Below are 8,921 nucleotides of genomic sequence, written 5' to 3' on the forward strand. Positions count from 1 at the left end.
GGTAGTCCTATAAAATTGAGTAGTAAGTGACTGGAATCTAAATACTTAGTGAAACAGGGAACTGAATATTATGCAAAATGTACATCCTATATGAATATGAGCACTTCAAGATCATTTTAACAGTGTGGACAGAAAGGTTAAAGTCTTTATTAGGCTTAATGTAAGACATAAAAAAATACAGATAATATAATTTCTATAGATTTTCTCAAAAAGCTGACAGTTCTTCAGCAGTCTAGAAGATCCTTCAATCTGCAGCATACTGTGAGGCTGTGTGTGTACTTCTGTATTTTACACAGAATTGCCATTGTCTCACTGGCAGCCTGCAACCTGAAATTTAACATACATTTACACCATGAACTAAACTGCTTTCTACTTAGACAGATCAAGTTTACACAAACTTGAAAAAAAGCCAAAATATAAATACATATTCATCTTGAAGAATCCTCAGATACATTACAGAAGTACGTTGTGCAGGTCTACTGTGCCACTTTAAATTTTACAGAATAGAATAAAGTAAAATAGACTATTTCAGTTGAAAGGGAACTACAACAACCATCTAGTCCAACTGCTTGATGAATTTAGGGCTGGTTAATTTAAACTGCTTCTGAAGTAAGAAATGGCCAATCCTTTAAGTAAAAACATTGCAGAAAATGGAGAAGAAAGGGCAAGAAAGAATTTTTCTACTGTTAAAACAAGTGTTACCAGATCATTGATGTTAGCAAGAATACAAGATTTTCTTTTATGCCTCATCTGCAGACTCAGACAGCTGTGTTCAAGCAATCTAGTTGTACTGACTGAAAGTATTGTCCTCTTATCCTAGCAGGCCAAACTGACCCCAGCTGGAGATTTTAATCTTTTTCTCAAGGCTGGCAGAAGAAATTACATGTCAGTGGCTTGAGTTCAGAGTCTGACATCTTACCTTAAATTGCTAAGGAGAAGGATCAGGAGCAAAGGCAACCTGAAAGGTAATCTCAGGGAAATCAGGCTTGCAGCATCTTTCATAAAAAACCACATCCTAATAGTGTAGCTGTGACAGTCCAGGTATAATCCATGAATTGAAGCCACAGATACTCATGTCCATATTCCATTCTCCTAAGCCCTACAGAGCAACCAGCCAAAGGGAAGTGACAGACAGCGGGGTTCTAATAGATAAATCAAACAACTGTTTGCCTGAATTATGGGTTTTAAGGCCTTTGGATTCCGGGCTTTGTATGGAAGCAGCCGTGGCAGGAGCACATGTTCTCTTACGCCAGTCTTGCTATGGCAACAGTATGAGCTCCTCTGACAGGTGAAGCAGGCAACTGGGTTTATTAAACCACCACTATGATTTGACAGATTTGATCTGTCAACACCCCAAAATACTAAGTCAATATTAACTTTATTTAGTGCATATCAGAAAGCAGCTAGTTTGGTACCCATAATTCCATTACAGAGGGAAAAAAAAAAAAAAAGGAAGTTTGTTAACATAAAAAATACATTTTGGATGGGGGAGTAAGTAATACACAATAGTATCACTGTTCTTGTTTTCCAGTTTTCCTCTGCATCTAAGTGGTTTGTAAATCCAGTGTCAATAGACATAGATTGATTTCTTCAGTGCTTCATTTGACTTCACACACGGTGATGAAAAAGACAGCATGGATTGAACAATCATTAAGAAGAAAAAAAGCAACTCATGAAAGGGCAGCATAAAGCTCTGATACTCTCTCATTGCATGTTCTAGACTACTTACAGGCAGAGTCACTATGCTTACAGCTTAATGTATTGATCTATTTTAACTATTCTAGATATTGCTGGGATATTCCTCTTTTTCTTAGGAGTTCTCTATTTGTCTGAAGATCCAACCATTTATTGAAACCCGATAAGCTCCTTTCAAAAGTCAGTACCCAGAGATAGTAAGATACATCAGTGCTAATCTACAACTGCAAAGAGTCCTGTACAAAGGAGAAACATCTGGCAACTGAAAAATACAGAAAAGCTACAGTAATATAAAATATTTAGCTTCAATTGCAAATTTCTGAAAAAAAGTCCTGATTACGTACTTGAAAATTTTCCCTTTAATAGGCTGATTCTCTTGTTGAATGTGTTATAAAAATAGTTTTCTTAGGATATAATTAAATGCATTAAATAGCAGCTTTCTTTTAGTTTATTCTTAGTGTTCTGCACAAAAGATAAGAATCTGAGTTATATGTAATTAGATAATTATTTCACCCGAACATATCAACATCTTGAAACACATTCTGAGTCATTCTAAATTCTGGTGATTTTCTAGGAATTTCTTTTACGTACATGCTGTTGTGAGAGTGTGGGACTTATAAAACTCTGTGACATCTTTAGTGCTGTAAACTCCTGTCTGTGGATATGGATTAGGCAGTATATCTCAGCCTCTCTGAGTAGGTGACTTCAAGGGGAAGCAGATTAAGATATAATAATTAATACTTGCTTAAGACACCTCAGTTTCTAAAGCATCTCAAATACAAGCTTGAGGATGAGGTCCTGCCTAAATGAAACAAACATGGATGTAACTGAATAACAGAATTAAGAAAGTCCCAGTCTTTTGACTCTTTTGAAGGTGTACAGGACGTGAAGTAGTTAGTCTTGACTTTTAGCTTTTTGGATTTTATTCCCAGTGACGGCTGGGTAACTTTGAAGCCCTGCAAAAAGAAATGTACATGAAGGCCAGGAAATGCTAAGGAGCACAAACATTTTACCTCCCCTCCCTCCCCTTCACATCCACTCCCTATTCATCCACTCTTCACATAACCTGTTTTCCTACTTCTTATCTGTGCTTATTTTGTCAGGTCTTTGCAACTTTATTAAAAAGTTTCTCTCTCCAGTCCTGTTCTATTTTGACTGACAAATCTGCATTTTTGAGGATAAAAAGTTAATGAGGAAAGAAAGATGATGTGTGGGTTAAAAGCCATTTTGCTTTTCCTTACATTGAGGGAAAGGTGTATGCTTATGTTAATGCTTACTTTCTTCCCCCACCCTGTGCTAATACAAAAGTTGTAATTTGTGCTGTCCATGCAGAAAATCAGAAATGACAATCAGCTGTGTTTAGCTGTTTTTCTAACTTAAACTGTTGAACGACTGTCTCAGCCCATAGTAAGAAGTCAAATATCCGACTAAGCAATTCAATGCTATTAGATTTGTATTCTGGAATACAGAGTCTAAATATAAAATGGAGACAGAATTATGTGGGCTGAGGGCAATACACAAAAATGATCTTTGCAAAATACGGGTGTCTGTCAGGAAAGTTTCTTGCCTACAATCATTAGGCAGTGAGAGAGAACTATTTGTAGAAGATTTGCTTGTCATTGCTCTGTACTATATATAAACAGCATTAAAGTCTATTCCTTACAAAACAAAAAATAAAGGCAAGTTTTGCTCTAGAGGTGTGGATTTTTCCCTTGTTCTTTGAAGTGCAGATGACCTCAAATCATTGCTTTATTTTCTGTCTTCCATTCCTCTTGAAATTTAACTAGCCTTCTTCTCACCTTTCTCATTGAAGCACTCGATGGCATGCAGGGAATGCTTTCTTTCTAACCTTTCCTCAGCAAATCACACAATAACAAGCTTTGTCTTTGGAAGCTAGGAAAATGGTGTAGGAATGATGATGTAGGAATATGGGTCTAGTTCCCTGCTGTTTCACAGTCAGCTTTAATAAAGCCTTAAATTTGCAATGCACAGATCAGCATCTGTGATGTGACCTTTACAGCTGCTAGAGATTAACTAGTGCCTCTACTCTGGTGCTTATTCCAGCTGTGTCCTGCTCTCATCATTGGATTCTGCTTCGTGGATCACTCTTGCTCAATAGTTTCTCTGCCTTCCAGATAGCACAGTGAGAGAATCTCTTACAAAACTCTAAAATGCACCTCCCGCTACTTCGCAGCCTCAATCCATGAAACTGTAGCTGCAGAGAGCTATTATCAGGCACATATAGTGTATAAATAAGGTTTAAAACAAGTGATTTGAAATTATTTACTGTTTATCGCTTTTATTAGTCAAAAAGGTTTTAATCATGTGGCATTTTTTTTTTCATGTTGTCTGCTTACTGCAAAGACATTATTGAGGGAGGAAAAAAGCCAAATTAATTAAAATCTGGTTCTTTAGGTAAACTGCACTGGCTAATGTCCATGTAGTATGATTGTTCTCATCTGTCTTCATGTATCATCATCCATAGAATGCTGCAAATAGGAAAACTGCTTTAACTTAAGTGGAAGTTTTGTACTTCTTTGTGATGCCACAGATGGCTGCGGATCTGCTGCACATTCACTGGCATCATTGTCTCTGCATTTGAATGTAAGAGAGTTCCAAGTGGGCTTGCAAGCTCCTAACAAGCAGTAGCCAGAATTAACTACTACTGGTTTCTTGGATTGCTAAGTACTATGCTGTGCCCTATCATCATGCTGACTCTGGGCAGCTCTGGAGGGGCACTTGGCACCTTGTGCAGTGCCACTGTTGCAGTGAAGGATCTGAGAGTAAAGAAATATCTGGACTTGAAGTGAAAACTACTTCTAGCTGGTCAAGCAAGATGTAAAGTGTCTGGTCAGTTGAATTATGGAATCATAAGTTCATGGATGTCAGCGACATTCACAAGATGGGAAGCACAACTAAGTGACTGCACAGTTCTCTCAGCCATAATGGAATCTGATGTGCTGTCCAGTGATCTGGAATCAGGACAGATCACTTAGAATCTCTCTCTGCTGTGCTCCAGTGACTATTAGTATATCTAGAATGAATTTTAACTGGCATGCAACTAGAACACCAGGTTTCTGAAAAGCCAGTACCAATTCTTCCCAAGTTTTTAGTAACACAAGACATGAAGTTTGGAAATTCCAAAATAAGGATTGAGACAGTAAAGGCAATTCCATTAACATAAGGAATATTGACTTATATATGTATGTCTTCATTTTTCTTCACATAATAGATATTCAGACTTGTGCAGCCTGAAGAAAACATTTTGATAAAGTTATTGTAGGAAGATGTATTGACTGATTTTTTAGAAGTAATTGTGCCCAGCAGTCCCTGCTAGTCAATAATATGCTTAGCTGATGCTCTCAATAGCTGTCTCTGAAAGTCGGTTTGTTACTGCTTAATAGCTTTTATTGACATAGACTATGTGAAATTGTATGCGCTTCCAAAATTGATTTTTTTTTGTTGCATTCAAATTTGGTTACATGCCATTGTCATTTTTTTTTTTGAGAAACTGTCATGTCTATCAAGAGAAACTGAACTGAGAACCATGGAATGTGTTTTTCATCAAATAAACACTGCAACAATAAATAATAGGAATTCACTATGAAACAGTTAATGTAAAGTATTAAAATCAGAAAGTAACTTGGTTCATTTTAAGTAAAATGATAGCCTTGGTGTGCATGGACTGGTGAATATTTGATGTAGCAAGGAGAAAAAAACATAAGAAGGATACTCCATTTTTAAATGGAAATGAGTAGCTAGAAAAGTCTTTACAGAACATTTAAACTCAGCTGCTATCAGGGATGGCTTTAGTTTTCTTGACCAATCTGTAATGATCATTTTCCATGAGCCTTCTCTGGAATGTCTTCCCCATCTCCCAGGCTTTGGTAGGTAACTATGGTGTGGCACAGCTGTGTAGTATTGGATCAGGCTGCTCTGTAAACAGCTAGGTCAGGAGAAAGCTGTGAGAAGCCTCAGATGGGACTAGGATGCACATTTCCATCCATGCACACTCTCTCCATTGTCTCAGGAGCTGCATTTCAGCTCAGCCCTCGCTGTAATGTGGATGCACCTGTGCTGATCCTGCATCGCTGAGAGGAGGAGTGAGACTAACAACAGGACAAAGATCAGCTGCACAGAAAGGCAGTTTATTTGTATTTCTAACTGACTTTATTTGTTTAAGCAACCACAGAGCCAGTTTATTTGAATAAAATCATGCAGTATTATGGACTAGGGCCATATGAAGTAACAATGAATACATGACTCATTCATGAAAGGAAGCCCAATTTATTCCTGATTACAAAACTATTTAAGGCTGGAAGTGAAAATACCTTCTTATTCCCTTGTACTATGATTATGTGAGATTAAATTGAAAATAAATCAGGTAGGAGAAACAAAATCTATATCTATACCGTTGTATATAGTATTTAGTAAAAAGCAGCTTGCTAACTATTCATGTAAAATGTAAAAACTCCAGCAACTACACCAACCAGTAATTTGTTAGCCACAAAATACCTAATAGGTATTGAAATCTATTTTCAATAGCCTTAAAAGATTCTTGGGAGACTTAAAAGGATCACCTTATCCCATGGCTCCACCTAGGCAGTCAAGCTGGTTACTTGGTTAAATATCAGGTAACCTTATCAAAATATCAGGTAACCTTATCATAATGGGTTGTTTTTTATGGCAGGAAAGAAATTTGTGAGCTTTTGAGCTGACTACCAAGCCAAGATGGTTGATGAACACCAGGTTGTGTAAACAGCCTGCAGTAGTTCTACTATGTGGGACTCACAGAGTCTCAGTAAAAAAATACAGGCTGCAGGAGTAAGAAAGCCAAATTGCACTTGGCACTTGCACTGGGATCGACATGTCATTTCTTGGCCCCACTGTCTGCATCCCTTCTATCTGCTCTGTAGAGATCCTAATGCTCTGAATGCTGACTTTTTGCTATTTTAGCTGGTTCACTGTACAGAAGTCTGCCACACTGCAGCATACAGATACAGATCTTGCTACTCTTGATCTGTACAGGGCATGGATATTTCCCTGTGCTTGTCTGCTTTGTAAGTGGCCACCACATACACTACAGGAGGGACAGCTTGTACCTCAGCTTCTGACTGTAAGACAGCTGGGCAGCTGCTTGTTTCCTGTGTTCATTTTTTTCTGTATAGTAGGTCATAAGTGATCCTGTAAAGGTTTAAAACTGCATATTTTTGGACATTGAGTCATTATCTAATTTTGGATCATTGTAATGTGAGTTTCTGGTGAGATCTTTTCTATAAACCCCACATCCTATTCTTTTCCACCCACAGAACTTAGCAAAGGATGGAGGGCAGATTTAGCATTGCAGGCTAGTCCCCACTCTGTGATGGGGACAGGACAGCTTCCCTGCTGCCTCTGGTCACTTTTAAAGAGATGTAACTTTATTTCTTCCCAGCACTGTGCTGGTTTTTGCCTTTACCACTTAGTTTCGTGCTGTTCCATTGCTGTGCATCAGAAAACAAAGCAAGCTGTGCAACCCTAATGTACACAAAGCTTCTCTGCATTGAGTGTGACAACTCCAGTAACCTTTGTATCCAATATGTGCAGTCTAACAGTACCACCATTATCCAAACCTGCTTATCAGCATGCCAAGCCGGCATGGAATGCCCCGAGTAGAACTGATCTGCAGCAGCTAGTTTGTAACTCAAGGGCATAGGACTTCTATTTATCTTCTCTTCAGAGGATAAAAACTCCCACAAGGCTTGCAACTTTCTGCTTTGTTATTCTGTGGTAGATTCTGTGCATATTAACCTGCTGAGTATCTGCACCTAGGACAAATTTAGCATCCAGAGTAACTGTGACTGATTTCAATGCTGTTGTTTGCTTGGAAGTCATACGCTTGCCATAAATTGTAAAAGCCACGGGGTTCTAAAACAGTTTGCAAAGATGGCAGTGAGCCAGCTTTAGTGCCAGTCTGATAGGGTTTGAGTATATAAACCAAAGTTTTTCAGTGACTTAATATGATGTATTTTTTAAAAAAATCATCAGTGTCTAACAGTGTCCTAATTTGCAAACACAGAACTTATTTTTGTTTCTATTAGATTTTTGTTCCTATTAAATTTTTGTTCCTGTTAACACTTGTGTCAGCAGGTACAACAAAACACACTAGCTGGAAAAAGACTTTTGAATGCTACTTTATGACAAGATCACAACATTAATTAGCAATGAATGACATTCACAGGAGATTAATTTACTGTGCTCTAAGGGAAGAACCACCTTTGGCACTAGAGGGAGTTGCTGTTTTCTGGCAATAAACCTGTCCTACGCAACTGAAGTTCAAACATATGGGGAATTTATTGGTTTACAGAGTTTGTATGCAAACTGACAGAACAAAACACAAGATAGAGACAAAAGAAGCATTAGATCAAATGTTTCTGAACAAGATGTGGTACAAAATGAAGTTTACAGCCAGTAAACATGTCACCTTTTATTGCAATTCTTAAAGTTAACAGATGCATTGAATTAATATCCCTCTTTGGACTTAATTTGAGTCTTCAGCTTCTATGTTTAAAAAAAACTGGGCTGTCCTTCATTAGCAAAATCTAAAATCTAAAGATCTTTAGATTATGGATAGCTTCATAGGTTTTAGCAGCTAACTTAGGTCACTGCTCAACAAAGATATTTGCAAAAGCACTCTAAATTCCAAATTCCTGAGTGATACCTCAGATGCCCACCCTTGGGTGTGGGAGAAGCAACAGAAAAAAAAATACCCACAAGTGTTCAGGAAAATAACAATGAACTAACTATGGTGATGTTAACAATTTCATCATTAGTTTTGATTTTCCTAGAATCATAGAATCATTTAGGTTGGAAAAGGCCTCTAAGATCACCAAGTCCAGCCATTAACTCAGTACTGCCAAGAGCATCACTAAACCATGTCCCTAAGCACCACATCTCTATGCCTTTTATGTAACTCCAGGGAAGGTGACTCACCAGGACAGCCTGCTCTTTAATTTTGGACAGAAAAACTTCGTTGTTTGTAATGTTTATGTGTACTAATGTGATTTTCAGGCTTAAAATAATGTTCTAGAACTTGAAATATTCATCTCCAAAGGTCATGGGGCCTACTTGTTGTAGATAGGGTTGTCCAGGCATAAACGATGGGCTAATAAGATGCAATCATATTGACTAATAAATGGGGTGAGGAAGGGCTGAGTTTTGGCACTACTGACAGGAAATAAACCCAG

The sequence above is a fragment of the Chamaea fasciata genome, unplaced genomic scaffold (assembly GCF_029207755.1).
Source record: "Chamaea fasciata isolate MVZ Bird 193981 ecotype frontalis unplaced genomic scaffold, bChaFas1.0.hap1 SCAF_1, whole genome shotgun sequence".
In the NCBI taxonomy this organism is placed as follows: domain Eukaryota; kingdom Metazoa; phylum Chordata; class Aves; order Passeriformes; family Sylviidae; genus Chamaea; species Chamaea fasciata.